This window comes from Podarcis bocagei (genome assembly GCF_964188305.1).
Source record: "Podarcis bocagei genome assembly, chromosome: W".
NCBI lineage: Eukaryota > Metazoa > Chordata > Lepidosauria > Squamata > Lacertidae > Podarcis > Podarcis bocagei.
The window spans coordinates 52,879,115-52,898,387 of record NC_138131.1 but is presented as its reverse complement, the minus strand read 5'-3'; positions in this window follow the sequence as shown (position 1 = coordinate 52,898,387).

Below are 19,273 nucleotides of genomic sequence, written 5' to 3'. Positions count from 1 at the left end.
TGTGGGAACTCCCACCTGAAAGGGATGATGTTCTTCTTCAGCAGGTAAACCAAATCCTTATAGAATGTTCTCAACTCCAAGATATGTTTAGGGATGCCTTTAAAAATCTGTATGGATGAATTTTCAATTTGCAAGGCCTTTTGGTAGTGTAATTTTAATATTTTATCTCTTTCTTCCTTAGATCTAAGGGTAATCAAACAGTCCCTCTGGGTCTTTCTGTTCTGTCTTCTGCCCAGTCTAAATGCTGTTGTAATCTTAAATTCTTCCTCCTCCAAGTCTTCCCAGAAACCAGCAAACTCTTGTGTTAAAAACTCCACCAGGTTGTCTCCTTCGCTCTCGGGAATCAGTCTTAATTTCAGATTTCTTTCCTTTCTCTGTAATTCCCACAAAGCCAGAGTTACATCATGTTCATGAACCTTTTTAGCAATCGGTTCTAAGTTCCCTTGAGTCTCTCCAGCAATAGTTCTAGCTTCCTCTGCAATTTTACGTGTTGCAGAATTTTCTTGAACCAGCCTGTTTATAGATTCTGTATTCAAGTCCAATCTTGCTGTTAGTTCTGTTAATTTCTGTGTATTTTCTGTACTCTGCTTTGTCAAGGTCTCCAAAGATTGATTTATCTTGAGTAACGCTTGTGTCACTGACTCCATAGAGGCAGCTGTCACTTTTTCTTGTCCTGTTATTCCTGTAGGAGTTACGCCTGTAATTGAGCCTCTTTTCTTTTGTTGCTGTTGCTGGTGTTGTTGCTGGTGGAGCTGCTGTTGCTGGTGGAGCTGCTTCCCCTGACACACTGGAACCTCCCCCCCCCCCGCTACGCTCTGGAGGGGAAGCCGGTCCCGATCTCCTGCTGCTGCTTCGGGATTCCCTATTTGCTCCTTCCCCCTGATGAGTCCCCCCTGGGGCTCCTCTTGTCTTGGCTACAGGCGCCCCCTCCTGGGAATCCCCCGATTCGCTGGAAAGGCTCATGGAATCCCTCGGGCCACCGTCCTCCTCTTCCTCGCTGTCCTCGGACTCTTCCCAATAGTCCTCCCTCTCCTGCCTCCCATGTGCCTCTGCTCCTGAACCCCTGACAGTGCCATAAATTGTGCAGCCACGATTTAGCTTCCCCATGCAGATGAGTTATTATGAAGCCTACTTTCTCCTCCTCATCTCTAAAGTCTCCCCTTCGCTCTCCATCTCCTCTCTCCCCTGTACCTCTGCTCCTGAGCCCCTGACAATTATATTTCATTTCCCAGAAAGCCTTAACCCTTGGGCACGTCCACAATAGGTGAAAGAATTTTCCTTCAGTTTCTTTACAATTCCAACACTTATTGTCTGGCAAATGATATATTTTTGCAAGCTTGATTAGGGTCATGTACCACCTGTAATCATTTTCATAATATTTTCTTTCAGGGCATTACATGCCGTAAATTTCACACCAGTGGTCCTCAAATTGGTGTTTTTGGGGTTAGAATGCACATTCACCCCAAAATCGCAGAAATGTTTGTTACCAGCCCAAATCAACCATAGGTAAACATATGGTAACATGTCAATAGAAAAAGGACGAATAAGCTTTGATTGCTCTTTCGGTGTTCATTCACCCACAAATAGCAAAGCGGTGTGTAATGGTTGGGAGTTACTCGTGCGTAATCCTGCTCTGTTTAAGCATCGGGTTGCCTGGTTAAACCCTCCGGACTACGCAGCCCATGGTAGCGTGGCTGCTCTTAGTCACTTGTAGAATCTGACTGTGGGCGTTTCTTAAAGCGTTGCCAACATAAGAGTTGTTTGACGCCCAATCGTTTCCGCCTCTCACTGCGCGGGAGTCTCCTGCGCAGGGTGGGCGTGGGCAGCGGGGTGCTTGGGCTCTCCTCACTAACTTCCAACGAAGAGTCCTGGAGCCCCTGCACCTCCCTGTCCCGTTGCTCTCCTGGATCCCTGGTGTTACACTCATTCTCTTCCCCTTCTTCCCGGCTAAGTCTCCCTCTAGCGCTTGGACCTTCCCCTGCAGAATCAGAGACCCTCTCCTTCTCCCGTGCCTCTGATGGCAGTTCCCTGACAGGGCCCCCTTCACTCCCCCTCCGACCCGGGGGCTCTGTTGCAGCCTCTTCTCTGGTCGGCGAGCCAAGGAAATCCCTGAAAGAGCTGTCCTCCTCATCTGTGGGTGTGAACACCTCTTCCCACCTGCTAAGGTTCCCACCCAAGGAATGACTCTCCCAATCCGATTCTTCTTCGGATTCTGAAAACCCTTCGAAACTCTCTTCCTCCTCCGTCGTGCCGAACTGTTCTTCCCAGAATCGCTCTAAGGGCTTGGGTTTATCTGGGAACCGTCGGTGGAACACTTCCACCATATGCTCGTCGCCAACTGCCTCTGCCGGCACCCACGTGTTTTCCGACCAGGGCTCTCCTTCCCACGCCACCAAGTACTGCACCTGCCGCCCTCGCCACCTTGAATCCACTATCTCTGCGGCCGAGCTCTGGTGTTCCCTCTCTTCTACCTGTGGTTGTGGCAAGACTTCTACCTCCCGCCCCTCTAATTCCCGCCCCTCTCTGTGCGGTGAGAGCAAGGACCTGTGGAACACGGGATGTATTTTCATGTTGTTGGGCAACCTGAGCTTGAACGCCACTGGGTTTATCTGTTGTATAACTTCAAACGGGCCCAGTCTTCTGGGCTGCAACTTCTTGCACCCTCCCTTAAAGGGTAACCCTTGAGTGGACAACCACACGCGATCCCCCACCCTAATGGTTTCCCCTTCCCTCCGGTGTTTATCTGCTTGCTTCTTGTAACTGGCTTTAGCCCTTTCTAGGTTCATCTTGAGCTGTTGATGTAACGCTTCCATTTCTTCCACAAACTGTTCAGCAGCAGGTACACTCCAGCTCTGTTCCTCATTGCCCGGGAACGCCCTGGGATGACACCCATAATTGGCCAAGAAGGGGCTCATACTGGTGGACACATGTTCAGCATTATTGTACGCAAATTCTGCTAGCGCTAGTTTCTCTACCCAATCATTCTGCCTTTCGCTAACGAAGCAGCGTAAGTATTGCTGGAGTACACTGTTTGCCCTTTCCGCCTGCCCATTGGTTTCTGGGTGTCTCGCTGTCGAGAAGCTTACCTCGACTTGCAGTAGGCTCATGAGCTTCCTCCAGAACCGGGAAGTAAATTGTTTTCTGCGGTCAGATGAAACCCTCAAGGGGGCGCCATGCAGCCTAAAAATGTGTTCTACAAACAACCGTGCCGTTTCTTCCGCCGTCACCGCATGGGAGCAGGCGATAAAGTGGCACATTTTGGTTAGCAAGTCTACTACCACCATCACTGCTGTTTTTCCCCTTGATTTGGGCAAATCCGTCATGAAATCAATTGACACCACCTCCCAGGGTTTGTTTGGCGTGGGTAAGGGTTCCAGCAAACCTGCTGGCATCGTGCGTTCCCCTTTGGCCCTCTGGCAGCGGTCACACCCTCTTACATATTCACGTACACCTTCCCTCACCCGTGGCCACCAAAATTGTCGGGTCACCAGCATCATGGTTTTGTGTTGCCCAAAATGTCCCGCTGTGGGGGTGTCATGTAGTTGTTTGAGTACCCTTCTTCTTAGAGCCTCCCCCGGTACGTACATCACCCCCCTGTAGTACAACACCCCTTCCTTCTCCTCAAACCCCTCTGGTGCTCCCCTCCCCTCTTGGAGTTCCCTGATTTTAGTCCGGGCGAATTCATCGTCCCTAGTGAGTCCTGCCAGTTCTCTCGTGCCCACTAGAGTACCCCCACACACCCATTGGTCCTCAGGTATGACGTGGCGGGTCTCCGGCGGCCCTTCTCCTTCGAAGTACTCTGGTTTCCGCGAAAGAGCGTTTGCTCTCACGTTTTGCTGGCCGGGCACATACTGGATTTCGAAAGAAAACTTGGAAAACTCCTGCGCCCAGCGAATCTGTCTCTGGTTGAGCACCTGTGCTGTCCGCCAATATTCCAAGTTCTTGTGATCTGTGCAGACCTGGATCTTATGCTGCGCCCCTATCAGCAGATGGCGCCACCGACGAAAGGCGGCGTAAATTGCTAGCAGTTCTCGGTCGTACACGGTGTAGTTTTGTTCCGACTTGCTCAGCTTCCTCGAGAAGAAGGCGCACGGTTTCCATTCTTGCTGGCTCAGTCCTGGCTGCAACAGAACCGCCCCGATGGCTCTTTCTGACGCGTCCGTCTCCAACCTCATAGGTTTCTCCAAATCCACATGTAGTAATTGTTCCTCCGACGCGAATGCCTTCTTCAATCTTTCAAAGGATTGCTGGGCTTCCTCCATCCACACAAACTTTCTCTTACTACTGAGACAGTCCGTGATTGGGGCCGTCAAGTGTGCGAAGTTCTTGATGAACGTCCGGTAGAAATTGCCAAAACCTAGGAATCTCTGCACATCCTTTCGTGTCTTTGGGGTCTTCCACTCCAATACTGCTTGCACCTTGCTTGGGTCCATCGCTAAGCCTTTGTCAGATAGCATGTACCCCAGGAACTCCACCTCTCGGGCATGAAACTGACATTTCTCTAGCTTGACCCACAACTGGTGTTTCTGCAAATGTTGTAGCACTTCCCTGACATCTCTCACATGTTGCTCCTCATTTTCCGAATAAATCAAGACGTCGTCCAGGAATGCTACACAGTTCTTGTAAAGCAGAGACCCCAACACGTGGTGCATGAACGCTTGAAAACAGGCGGAGCCTGACTGTAATCCGAAAGGCATAACAAGATATTCAAAGGCCCCCAGGGGTGTGAACATGGTGGTCTTCCATTCATCCCCCTCTCTCATCCGGATTAAGTTGTAAGCCCCCCTCAGATCTAGCTTGGTGAAATTCTTTCCCTTCCTCACTCTTGTCAGAATGTCATCGATTCTGGGCATCGGGAAAGTCACAGGTTCTGACACCAAATTTACCCCCCTGAAGTCCACGACCAGCCTCGGTTTATCAGTGTCCTTTTTGTCCACAAAAAATACTGGACTGCCCCCCACTGCTTTTGACTCTCTTATAAACCCTCTCTTTAGGTTCTTGTCAATAAAGTCCCGTAACTCCTTCATCGCTATGGGGGTGGGTTTCCCCTGAGCATCCAGCGACCGTCATTCTTCCAGCCTCGCTGTCAGGATGGCTATGTGCTCTTCCAAATCGCGGTTTCTCTCCTCCAGCGATTGGCCTCCAGCTGCCCCTCCCCTGGCTCCAGCTCCTCCGGTCTTACTCATGATGCCCCCTTCTGCTTGTTGCGCACGAGCAACTTTCAGGGTGAGTCAGAATGCTGTAATGGTTGGGAGTTACTCGTGCGTAATCCTGCTCCGTTTGAGCATCGGATTGCCTGGTTAAACCCTCCGGACTACGCAGCCCATGGTAGCGTGGCTGCTCTTAGTCACTTGTAGAATCTGACTGTGGGCGTTTCTTAAAGCGTTGCCAACATAAGATTTGTTTGACGCCCAATCGTTTCCGCCTCTCACTGCGCAGGAGTTTCCTGCGCAGGGTGGGCGTGGGCAGCAGGGTGCTTGGGCTCTCCTCGCTAACTTCCAACGAAGAGTCCTGGCGCCCCTGCACCTCCCTGTCCCGTTGCTCTCCTGGATCCCTGGTGTTACACTCATTCTCTTCCCCTTCTTCCCGGCTAAGTCTCCCTCTAGTGCTAGGACCTTCCCCTGCAGAATCTGAGACCCTCTCCTTCTCCCGTGCCTCTGATGGCAGTTCCCTGACACGGTGTAATAAGCCTAAACAAAGCCAAACAAGTTGTTTTGGTTTCCAACTACATAGAGAGAAGAATCTTGGATTTCGCTTACTTCAAGTCGTGTTCTTTGCTGTTAATGCACATTGACACAGAAATCGCAAAGTGTGTGTAATGAGACCAAAATAACACAACACCATCTTTTCGCTTCCATATGCGTAGAAAGAAGACGAATAGGCTTTGATTGGGCTTTTTTCAATTCGCATGGTGTTATTTGGGTGTGCGCCAGCATCACCCCAAACGAAAGCAAAAAAGTTTTTTTGGGTTCCATCTACATAAAAAGAAGATGATAAAGCTCTGATTGGGTTCATTTCAAATTGGTGTTTTGCGGGTTAGAATGCACATTCACCCAAAAATCGCAGAAATGTTTGTTACCAGCTCAAATCTGCTGGGAAAAAGCACCAATGATAAAGCCAGCTGCAGGTGGCTGGAATGCAATACAGGATGTTGTTGTTTCAAACTGTACTGTTGGGAAAAAGGGGGAGTCTATTCTCTGTACTGAGCACCGGATGTTAGCTCAGAGTGTCATCTGACCTGTGCTAGAAGCACAGGGGAGGAGTTATGACTCTTCTGATGGAGTCTGAAGGGTGCAGTCACGTTTCTTTGTACTGCTGAATGACAGGAATAAAAGACATGTAAATAGGACTCCTGTCTGTCTCATTTCCCCTCCCTGGCGGGGAAAGAAAGGAGAGAGAAGCAGAGGGTGTGTTCTCCTCACATCTAACGAGGAGAATCACCGGTTTACGACCTAGCCTGCCGGGAGTAGCAGATGGAAGGTAAACAAGTATCTCGCTCAGTTTGCCCGTGAAGGCCAGTTTACCTCTGACTGTGAGCTGAGATACTGACATATGGCAGCTTTCGGTGGTTGCGATTCATCGAACATCTGCATGAGAGGCTGGTGGATTGTCCTCCTCTGCTCCAAGGGAGAAAATAGCGTCTGAGAGCAGCCAGAAGCTGAACAGACGGCTGGACCCAGAGGAAAGTGTTTTCCAAGCAACGGATCTCAAGGTATGCTGCATTTCGGGCTAAAAGTTAGAGATAAGCTTTCAAGTATGCACAGTTGCTAAGCGACGCTCGTCAGAGACGTGGAAATTTACTGGCTGCGCAGATGGCTCTGAGAGAGGGCCTGGGAAGCGAAAGTTTTGTTTTGACTATGTCTTCGATGCTGTGCAAGGTCTGAGAAACAGCTTGCAGCTTGCCTGGAAAGGCAGTAAACAAGTCCAGCAGAGGCTATTGGAGTTTTAGCAAGGCTGGAAAGTGAGACAGAGGCTTGGCTTCAAGATGGATGCCAAGAAGGGGGGAGCCCTGCCTTATTCATCTCCCCTGACCAGTGGCAGTTATTCATCATGGTCTGGAAAGACGACTACCCCAGAAGGGGTGAGCAAGGATGATGCTGGCCAAGTTCCTAAGAGCTCATCGAAAACTGAGGAGAGCTTTGACCCTAGATGGGGGAGCGAAGGAACTGTTCCAGCTGCACTGGAAGTGAAGGACAGGGGGAGGGAAGAACAGAGTTCAAATCTCCCCGCTGCTGAAGCTACTGAGGAGCGAGTTGTAGCATTGAGCGCTGTCCGATGTTACAATTGTGGACAGACTGGGCATCTACAGCGAAACTGTAGGAAGCCGCGCCAGTCAAGAGGAGCGAAGAGCAGCTCTACGAAGCCTGAGGCATCAGGCAAAAGCCGTACCAAGTGCCAGGTGAAACCTGCAAAGGCTATGATGGCGAAAGGAACCACGCCAGATGTTGGGAACGCGTTCATAATCGACACTGGCTGTACAAAACACATGTGCCCGCACAGAGAACTGTTTTCAACGTTGAAGAAGCAAAGCTTCACTGTGAAACAGGCCAACGGTCAGGAGCTGAAAGCGACCGGGATTGGGACTGTGTATCTTGAGAGTCTGAACTTGACTATAAACAATGTTTACCTGGTTCCAGAACTGAAATTTAATCTGCTGAGTGTGTCGCAGATTGCAAAGAAAGGACTGAAACTGTCCTATGATGCTAAAAGCTGCAAGATCTACAAAGATGGAGAACTGTTTCTTACTGCCAGAGAGAAGGATGGACTGTATTTGTTGACTTTTGATCAAAGTGATTACATGAAATGTAATTCTTCTGGTTCTAACGAAATCTCTCTTGCAGGTGTGACCAGTGTGAGCACCAGGAAGGTGACCAAGAAGGTCGACAGAGCATTTCAGCGGGTGTATGCTGATGTGATTGGTCCTCTAGAACCATCTAGAGGCGGTGCAAAATATTACCTTGTGTGTGTGGATTGTTTTACTAATTATTCTTGGGTTTTTGTGATGGAAAAACCGCAAGAGATCTTAGAAAGGTTTCAGGAGTTTTGTGACAAGGTTAAAAATATGCATGATGCTAACATTGATTGTCTCTTCACAGATGAGAAACAAGTTTTTCTGTTACAGAAGTTTCAGAAGTTCCTGGATGGAAAAGGGATAGACCACAAAGTTGCTGTTTCAACCGAAGCATGGAACAGGGGGGTCTGTGTGAGGGTGAACAAAGAATTGCAAAAGGGGATGCATGCGCAATTGCTGAGTTCACATTTGCCACATGAATATTGGGCCGAGTCGCTAGCGTCCTATGTTCACATGTGGGTGAGAAAGGTCTCAACAGAGTTGGGATGTTCTCCTTTTGAGAAGCTGTTCCATAGAAAACCTTCTGTTGACTATTTTAAGGTTTTCGGGTCTCATGTGAGAACAGAAGCTCCAGGTGGAGTAAAGAATGCCAGAGGCATTTTTGTGGGTAATGAAAAGGGTCTCTACAGAGTAATTTTGTCTGAATGTGGTCAGGTGATTCTCACAAAGTTTCTTGAGAGTGCTCCAGTACAAGAGCGGGTAGTTGTACAGACATTTCCCACAGGTGACAATTCAGATGATGATTTTTCTGATTACACAGATTACAGTGGTACTGATGATGACAGTGATAGCTCAGAGAGTTCAGTTGTAACAGTCATTGAGAGAAAATCTCACACAATGGATAGACCTTCACAGGTGAAGGAGGAACCACTGTTTGCCATTGCTACTGGTTCTCAACAAAGTCCAGAGGTTGAACCAGTGAGCACAGAGGATCAGAACCTCATACGCAGGTCTGAGAGAGTCACAAAGGGTGTACCACCAAAGAGGTACTCAAAAGAGTTTGCTAACTTAGCTGTTGCATGTGTTGCTATTGTTAACAACTCAAAGCAGGTTAAAGCAGTGTCTAAGTCAGAGACAAAGACACAACAGAGAGTAGCTAACCAAGGTAATGCAGAAGCACTCATTCCTTGGAAGCCAGACAACCAGAGAGGTGTTAGTATCTTCGCTCACAGTCAGAGGTACCTGGCCTCCCCCGTGGCAATTGAGCGAGATACTGTGTTTACCTTCCGTCTGCGACCCCGACAGGCTAGGTAAACAAACCCCGCGATTCTTCTCATCAATCAGATGTGAAGAACACACCCTCTGCTTCTCTGCTTCTCTGCTTCTCTCTCCCTCCCTGCATTCTCCCCAGGGAGGGGAAATGAGACAGACAGGAGCCCTTTTACATGTTTTATTCCTGTCACTCAGCAATACATAGAAATGCGACTGTTCCCTTCAGACCCCATCAGAAGAGACACACACTCCTCCCCTGTACTTCCAGCACAGGTCACATGAAACTCTGAGCTAACATCCGGTGCTCAGTACAGAGAATAGGCTCCACCTTTTCCCCAACAGTACATCTGCAAAACATAACATCCTGTTTTGCATTCCAGCCATCTGGAGCTGGCTTTTGCCTTGGTGCTTTTTCCTGACATCCTCCCCCAAAAGCATCAATAGGCAAAACATGATCCAGAGAAGAGAACAAACAGTTGTTATACATATAACAGTCCCCTGTTGTTTCAGTTCCACCCTTGGAACTCCCCACCACTGGTTTCACCAGTGTACCTCTCTGGTTGTCTGGCTTCCAAGGAATGAGTGCTTCTGCATTACCTTGGTTAGCTACTCTCTGTTGTGTCTTTGTCTCTGACTTAGACACTGCTTTAACCTGCTTTGAGTTGTTAACAATAGCAACACATGCAACAGCTAAGTTAGCAAACTCTTTTGAGTACCTCTTTGGTGGTACACCCTTTGTAACTCTCTCAGACCTGCGTACGAGGTTCTGATCCTCTGTGCTTACTGGTTCAACCTCTGGACTTTGTTGAGAACCAGTAGCATTCAGTGGTTCTTCCTTCACCTGTGAAGGTCTATCCATTGTGTGAGATTTTCTCTCAATGACTGTTACAACTGAACTCTCTGAGCTATCAGTGTCATCATCAGTACCACTGTAATCTGTGACATCAGAAAAATCATCATCATCTGAATCGTTTCCTGTGGGAAATGTGTGTTGTACAACCCGCTCTTGTTCAGGAGCACTTTCTAGAAACTTTGTGAGAATCACCTGACCAGATTCAGACAAAATTACTCTGTAGAGACCCTTTTCATATCCCACAAAAATGCCTCTGGCACTCTTTACTCCACCTGGAGCTTCTGTTCTCACATGAGACCCAAAAACCTTAAAATAGGCAACAGAAGGTTTTCTATTGAACAGCTTCTCAAAAGGAGAACATCCCAACTCTGTTGAGACTTTTCTCAACCACACATGAAGATAGGACGCTAGAGATTCGGCCCAATATTCATGTGGCAAATGTGAACTAAGCAATTGCGCATGCATCCCCTTTTGCAATTCTTTGTTCACTCTAACACAGACCCCTCTGTTCCATGCTTCGGCTGAAACAGCAATTTTGTGGTCTATCCCTTTTCCATCCAGGAACTTCTGAAACTTCTGTAACAGAAAAATTTGCTGCTCATCTGTGAAAAGACAATCAATGTTAGCATCATGCATATTCTTAACCTTGTCACAAAACTCCTGAAACTTTTCTAAAGTTTCCTGCGGTTTCTCCATCATATAAACCCAAGAATAATTAGTGAAACAATCCACACACAAAAGGTAATATTTTGCATTGCCCCTAGATGGTTCTAGAGGACCAATCACATCAGCATACACCCGCTGAAATGCTCTGTCGACCTTCTTGGTCACCTTCCTGGTGCTCACACTGGTCACACCTGCAAGAGAGATTTCGTTAGAATCAGAAGAATTACATTTCATGTAATCACTTTGATCAAAAGACAACAAATACAGTCCATCTTTCTCTTTGGCAGTAAGAAACAGTTCTCCATCTTTGTAGATCTTGCAGCTTTTAGCATCATAGGACAGTTTCAGTCCTTTCTTTGCAATCTGCGACATGCTCAGCAGATTAAATTTCAGTTCTGGAACCAGGTAAACATCGCTTATAGTCAAGTTCAGACTCTCAAGATACACAGTTCCAATTCCGGTCGCTTCCAACTCTTGACCGTTGGCCTGTTTCACAGTGAAGCTTTGCTTCTTCAACGTCGAAAACAGTTGTCTGTGTGGGCATAAATGTTTTGTACATCCAGTGTCGATTATAAAGGTGTTCCCAACAACTGGCGTGGTTCCTTTCGCCATCATAGCCTTTGCAGGTTTCACCTGACACTTGGTACGGCTTTTGCCTGACGCCTCAGGCTTCGTAGAGCTGTTCTTCGCTCCTTTTGACTGGCGCGGCTGCCTACAGTTTCGCTGTAGATGCCCAGTCTGTCCACAATTGTAGCATCGGACAGCACTCAATGCTACACCATGCTCTCCAGTAGATTCAACAGTGGGGGAATTAGAACTCTGTTCTTCCCTCCCCCTGTCCTTCACTTCCAGTGCAGCAAGTCTGTCGTGTTCATTCAGTACCACGGCACACACTCTTTCCGCGGTTAGGTCTTGAGCCGGTAGGGAACCAAGCTGACTGGCAACAATCTTGTAGGTGCGATTAAGGCTGTTTATCATCATGAAGCAAAACACTTCCTCCTGTAGACGGAAATTGCGTTCCACCATCTGTTGACGCAGAAACTTCATTTCTGTCAGGTGCGCTTGAACATCTCCATCAGGCGCAAGTCTCAGATTGGTCAACTTCTCAAAATACAGCAACGCTGAAGAACCAGCATCTCTCTGATGCGTTGTACGCAGCGTGTCCCAAACCTCTTTCACATTTTCTAAATGCTGGATATGCACAAGCTGCTGATCTGAGACACACAGAATTATAGCAGTCCTGGCCCTCATGTTCTGTGATTCCCAACCTCTGGTTGGTGCTGCAGGGATGGGGTTTTCAATTACATCAAAAAGCCTCTGATTCTGCAGCAGGGCCTTCATCTTTACAGACCAAGATGAATAATTGTCATTGGTTAAGGGAGGTGGGCAAGGCAGCGCTCCCTTCTTGGCATCCATCTTGAAGCCAAGTCTTTAGCTCACACTGTCAAGCAAGCTGTAAAATCCAACAGTTGTTTTTTTCTTTCTCAAGCAGGGAAACTGCAGGTTGTTTATGCTTTTAGCACCTGGCAGCAAAACGCTGGCTGCTACGGAAAGTCCCTTTCCAAGAGCACGTAAAGCTTGTAGCCAAAACACTCCATGGCTTAGTTTCGCTTTCCCAGCCTCACAGTGCAGCTGCGTAGCCAGTAACTTTCCACTCAAGAGTGCATTCAGGACTTCTTATCTTAACCACAGGAATTTGTGGAATGCAGGCTTCAGCTTCCAAGCTGCAGGCCTTTCTCCCGGAGCTGTATTTTTCCAACGCAGCTCCCCCGTGAACCAGGGAATTAATCAACCTGCGTTCACACTTTTAGCCCGATATGCAGCACACCTTGAGTTTTGTTGCTGTGGAAAACACCTCTTCTTTCCACCAGCCGTCTGTTGAGCCTCTGGCTTCTCTCAGACGCTTGCCTTCTGCCTTGGAGCAGAGGAGGACAATCCACCAGCCTCTCATGCAGATGTCCGATGAATCACAACCATCCTCTGCTACCATATGTTAGTATCTTCGCTCACAGTCAGAGGTACCTGGCCTCCCCCATGGCAATTGAGCGAGATACTGTGTTTACCTTCCGTCTGCGACCCCGACAGGCTAGGTAAACAAACCCGGCGATTCTTCTCATCAATCAGACGTGAAGAACACACCCTCTGCTTCTCTGCTTCTCCCTCCCTCCCTGCATTCTCCCCAGGGAGGGGAAATGAGACAGACAGGAGCCCTTTTACATGTTTTATTCCTGTCACTCAGCAATACATAGAAATGCGACTGTTCCCTTCAGACCCCATCAGAAGAGACACACACTCCTCCCCTGTACTTCCAGCACAGGTCACATGACACTCTGAGCTAACATCCGGTGCTCAGTACAGAGAATAGGCTCCACCTTTCCCCCAACAGTACATCTGCAAAACATAACATCCTGTTTTGCATTCCAGCCATCTGGAGCTGGCTTTTGCGTTGGTGCTTTTTCCTGACAAGAGGTACACTGGTGAAACCAGTGGTGGGGAGTTCCAAGGGTGGAACTGAAACAACAGGGGACTGTTATATGTATAACAACTGTTTGTTTTCTAATCTGGATCATGTTTTGCCTATTGATGCTTTTGGGGGAGGATGTTGGGAAAAAGCACCAAGGCAAAAGCCAGCTGCAGGTGGCTGGAATGCAAAACAGGATGTTGTTGTTTCAAACTGTACTGTTGGGGAAAAGGGGGAGTCTATTCTCTGTACTGAGCACCGGATGTTAGCTCAGAGTGTCATCTGACCTGTGCTGGAAGCACAGGGGAGGAGTTATGACTCTTCTGATGGAGTCTGAAGGGTGCAGTCACGTTTCTTTGTACTGCTGAATGACAGGAATAAAAGATATGTAAATAGGACTCCTGTCTGTCTCATTTCCCCTCCCGGGGGGGGGGGGAAGCAAGGAGAGAGAAGCAGAGGGTGTGTTCTCCTCACATCTAACGAGGAGAATCGCCGGTTTACGACCTAGCCTGCCGGGAGTAGCAGACGGAAGGTAAACAAGTATCTCACTCAGTTTGCCCGTGAAGGCCAGTTTACCTCTGACTGTGAGCTGAGATACTGACAAAATCAAGCATACGTAAACATATGGTAACATCTCAATAGAAAAAGGACGAATAAGCTTCGTTTGCTCTTTCGGTGTTCATTCACCCAGAAATAGCAAAGCGAAGTGTAATAAGCCTAAACAAAGCCAAACAGGTTGTTTTGGTTTCCAACTACATAGAAAGAAGAATCTTGGATTGCGCTTACTTCATGTCGTGTTCTTTGCTGTTAATGCACATTGACACAGAAATCGCAAAGTGTGTGTAATGAGACCAAAATAACACAACACCATTTTTTCGCTTCCATATGCGTAGAAAGAAGACGAATAAGCTTTGATTGGGCTTTTTTCAATTCGCATGGTGTTATTTGGGTATGCGCCAGAATCACCCCAAACGAAAGCAAAAAGGTGTTTTGGGTTCCATTTACATAAAAAGAAGATGATAAAGCTCTGATTGGGCTTATTTCAAATTGGTGTTTTTGGGGTTAGAATGCACATTCAACCAAATATCGCAGATGACCTGTTTGTTATAAGCCCAAATCAAGCATAGGTGTTTTGGTTCCATCTCAATAGAAAAAGGACGAATAAGCTTCGATTGCTCTTTCGGTGTTCATTCACCCACAGCCAAGCGGTGTAATAAGCCTAAGCAAAGCCAAACTGGTTGTTTTGGTTTCCAACTACATAGAAAGAAGATTTTTGGATTGCGCTTACTTCATGTCGTGTTCTTTGCTGTTAATGCACATTGACACAGAAATCGCAAAGTGTGTGCAATGAGACCAAAATAACACAACATCATCTTTTTGCTTCCATATGCGTAGAAAGAAGACGAATGCTTTGATTGGGCTTTTTTCAATTCGCATGGTGTTATTTGGTTGTGCACCAGAATTACCCGCAACCAAAGCAAAAATGCCTTTTGTTTCCATCTACATAAAAAGGAGATGATAAAGCTCTGATTGGGCTTATTTCAAATTGGTGTTTTGGGGGTTAGAATGCACATTCACCCAAAAATCGCAGAAATGTTTGTTACCAGCCCAAATCAAGCATAGGTGTTTTGGTTCCCTCTCAATAGAAAAAGGACGAATAAGCTTCGTTTGCTCTTTCGGTGTTGTCAGGGAACTGCCATCAGAGGCACGGGAGAAGGAGAGGGTCTCGGATTCTGCAGGGGAAGGTCCTAGCACTAGAGGGAGACTTAGCCGGGAAGAAGGGGAAGAGAATGAGTGTAACACCAGGGATCCAGGAGAGCAACAGGACAGGGAGGTGCAGGGGCTCCAAGACTCTTCATTGGAAGTTAGCAAGGAGAGCCCAAGCACCCCGCTGCCCACGCCCACCCTGCGCAGGAGACTCCCGCGCAGTGAGAGGCGGAAACGATTGGGCGTCAAACAACTCTTATGTCGGCAACGCTTTAAGAAACGCCCACAGTCAGATTCTACAAGTGACTAAGTGCAGCCACGCTAATATGGGCTGCGTAGCCCGGAGGGTTTAACCAGGCAATCCGATGCTCAAACGGAGCAGGATTACGCACGAGTAACTCCCAACCATTACAGGTGTTCATTCACCCAGAAATAGCAAAGCGAAGTGTAGTAAGCCTAAAGAAAGCCAAACAGGTTGTTTGGGTTTCCAACTACATAGAAAGAAGAATCTTGGGTTGCGCTTACTTCATTTCATGTTCTTTGCTGTTAATGCACATTGACACAGAAATTGCAAAGTGTGTGTAATGAGACCAAAATAACACAGCACCATTTTTTCGCTTCCATATGCGTAGAAAGAAGACGAATAAGCTTTGATTGGGCTTTTTTCAATTCGCATGGTGTTATTTGGGTGTGCACCAGAATCACCCCAAACGAAAGCAAAAAGGTTTTTTGGGTTCCATCTACATAAAAAGAAGATGATAAAGCTCTGATTGGGCTTATTTCAAATTGGTGTTTTTGTTGGTTTCTGCTCTCTTCACTGTGCAGCGAAGTGCTTGTCACAAGACAATGTTTACATTCCACAGTCAGAGTACTGTCGGGTTTTCCCACGGGAATGGGAAACTGGATGTGACGTACACTGGTTTCCTGTTTTTCACTGACTCTCTCGGTGTTCTTCATTCCGAGGAGAAGGACGGTTGCTTCTCTGCTCCCGCAGAGGCAAGATGCATGTTTGTAATTTCTCTACATTGAACTGAAAATAAAGCAACATTAAGCATGTGGCACGTACGGCTCATCATTCCCTTGTGCACAGGACTCTGCAATTACAACATTTTTGGTTCCGGGCCCAGAAAGACGCAATCAAACTGAAGAATGGAGACTCCAGAAGTCGAGTCGGAATGCCGGCAGAGGAACAGACAAACGGATCGGCGTTATCTGCTCTGCGCGTCAAGTTTGATTGATGGAGGTATGTGCTCATGCTCCGGGCAGCCTGCCAGCTTCTAGTTTATGGTTTTATGGCTGGATTTTGAACTTTTGAAGCCGTTTTTGCCGCAATACAGGCAAAGGCACTAAGTCACAGGCTCACAGGCTTGGTGGCTGGGAAAGCGAAAGTACTTTTCACAAGTGCTTTTGGAAGCAGCTGTACTGTGACGCAGCTTGATTAAAGTAGCAATGATGGCTAATGCAAAGCTGGCTGATGCTTTTGGGATTCCTAAGCTCAATAAGAAAAATTATACGGACTGGGTACTTTATGCAGAGGCTGTTCTGCGGAAGGAAGGTCTGTTTAATGTTATTACAGACAACCCCCCAGCTCCAATTACAGATGAATGGGCTACAAAGGATTCCAAAGCAAGGGGAACGCTTACGTTGATAGTATCCCCAGAAGAGCTCTGTCTGTTGCGTGGAAAGACCACAGCCAGAGAAATTTGGGACACTTTAAGAGAAACTCACTTGAGGACAGAGGCTGGTTCCTCAATGTACTACTATGCCAAGCTGCATGGTATGGCTCTTGCTGAAGGTGGAGATGTGAGTACACACCTGATGGAGATGCAAAATCTGAGACATGAGTTGCAACAGAGAGGACTCAACTTTCCAGAGGCTGTGTATTCATTTATGATACTACATTCTTTGGGTCCAAGTTGGGAGTCCGTTGCCACTCAGATTGCTGTTCAGCCAACTGCTCAGCTCACAGTAGCCTATGTTACTGCCGTAATCCAGAATGAAGCAGATCGCCGGGGTGCTAGCTGCATGGGTATGGGGGAGTCTTCACAGACGTCATCCCAGAGTGCAGTGGAACCACCAGAGGGCGCCAAAGCTTTGAAGGCAGTGAAATGCTACTCGTGTGGACGTCTAGGCCATATGAAGAGGGAATGCAAATATCCCAGGGCCAAGACAGAGCAGCGCAGCGGAAGTTCATCCCGTGGAAAAGGCCAAAGCAAAGGCAAAGGTCCGGTGTCCAGGACAACGCAGCACAAGGCAATGGTCTCACGCTTCACTCCAAAGGTTGCAAAGGTCCAGAAGACGTCTAGATCTTTCTTCGTTGTTGATTCAGCAGCTACCCACCACATGTGCAACGATAAGCGACTGTTCGTGTCTTTTACACCGCAGGAAGGTGCGATTCACCAGGCGGATGACCACACGATCCCCAGTCAAGGCTACGGAACTGTTGTACTTCACAGTTTGGACTTATCGATACAGGATGTACTGTACGTTCCAGATGCCACACCAATCTTCTAAGTGTGATGCAGCTGAATGAACGGAACATTGACGTTTCCTTCAAGAACAAGAAATGCACCATCACAAAGAAAGACGATTATGTATTGCATGCTGAAAATGTTGATCGTTTGTTTGTATTGTATTATGATGATGTTGTGCAGAATGATACTTGTTGCATTGCAGGTTCTAACAAAAGTTTGCATGCAGGATGTATTCATGATTTTCACCGAAAATTTGGTCATTTGCATTTTGAGGCAGTATCTAAAATGCCTGCCTTGGTTGAAGGTATGACTATTAAACCCTGCAAGTACCACATGAAGTGCAAAGCATGCGCAGCAAACAAGGTGAAAATGGCTGCGAAAGGTAAGGTGTCTAGTAGGCAAGCTACAGAACCATACCAGGTTGTTCATGCTGATTTAGTTGGTCCACTATCGCCCTCTTTGGGTGGAAATAGGTTCTTCATGGTTCTCATTGATGCATTTTCCAGGTATATTTATGTGTACAATCTCAAGCAGAAATCAGAGGCTTTTCAAAGGTTTAAGGAATTCTGTGCTTGGTTGGAAAATGTGCATGGTAAGAAGACAAAAACTCTTTTCACTGATCGCGGGGGAGAATTCACTTCTCAGCGGTTTGAAGCTTTTCTGACTGAGAAAGGAATTCAACACGATTTGTCCAGTCCTCGCTCGCCATGGCAGAATGGACTTTGCGAAAGGGCAAATCAGACATTGCTTCAAGGGTTAAAAACCTTGCTGCATGATGCCAATCTTCCAGAGAGTTATTGGGCCGAATCTCTCTCGTGTTTTGTTTACAGTTACAATCGCAGATTATCTTCAGCGATTGGTTGTACCCCCTATGAGAAAATGTTTGGCAAGAAACCATACATCAAACACATGAAAATTTTTGGTTCTGACATGTGGGTTCACTCACCACAAGGCTCCAAATTAGGCAAGCGTGGTTTGCATGGTATCTTTCTAGGTTATCAGAAAGGTTCTTACAGAATAATGATGACTGACTCTAAGACAATTAAGCTCACAAGAAGTGTTGAGTACAATGCCAAGTGGGGGGAGAATGTGGGAATTTTTCAATGTTATCCTGATGACAGTGATGAGACTGAGGATAAGCAACAGCAAAAGCAGCGACAGCAACCCACGCCCACTGATGAAGGTTCTGATTCTGATTCTGAATCTGAATCGGATACTTCAGAGGATTTCAAGAGTGCGAAAGCCTCTATGCGACCCTCTGAAAGCTCTGATCAGGAATTGGAAGAACCATTGTTCACAATAGGCCACTTTTCTCCTAAGAAGGAAGAGGAAAGTGTTGAAGACCAAAGGCTAATTCGCAGGTCACAAAGAGCCACAAAAGGCAGACCTCCAAAGAGATTTGCTGATGAATTTGCTAAGACAGCAGTAGCAGCTGTTAAAAGCTCCAAGAAGGTATTTGAACCTTCAAGTTTCCAAGAAATCCAGGATTTGGATTCTAAGGAAGCTGAGCCATGGTTAAATGCCATGAAGGCTGAGCTTGATTCCTTAGAAAGGAACAAAACATGGGAGCTAGTTCCAGTAGTTCCAGGAATGAAACTGCTTGGAAGCAAATGGGTCTTCAAAGCGAAGACTGATCAAAATGGCAAGATAGTCAGACACAAAGCCAGATTGGTAGCCAGAGGTTTTGCACAGGTACCAGGTGAAGACTATCACGAGACCTACTCACCCACTGTGAGATATGAGAGCATTAGGCTTATGCTCAAGCTAGCTGCAGAGGAAAATCTACACATTAGTCACCACGATGTGAATACAGCGTTTTTGTACGGATCTCTAGGTGAATCACTTTATATGCTTCCACCTGATGGCGTACAGGTAAAACAGGGATTTGTTTGTGCTCTAAAGAAGTCCCTTTATGGTCTCAAACAAAGTGCACGGTGTTGGCACACAAAACTCACTGAAGCATTGTTTTCTCTAGGTTTTCAGCAAGGGAAAGCTGATCCATGTGTATTTGTCAAAGAGGAGGGGCAAAAGAAGCTGTATTGTTTGTT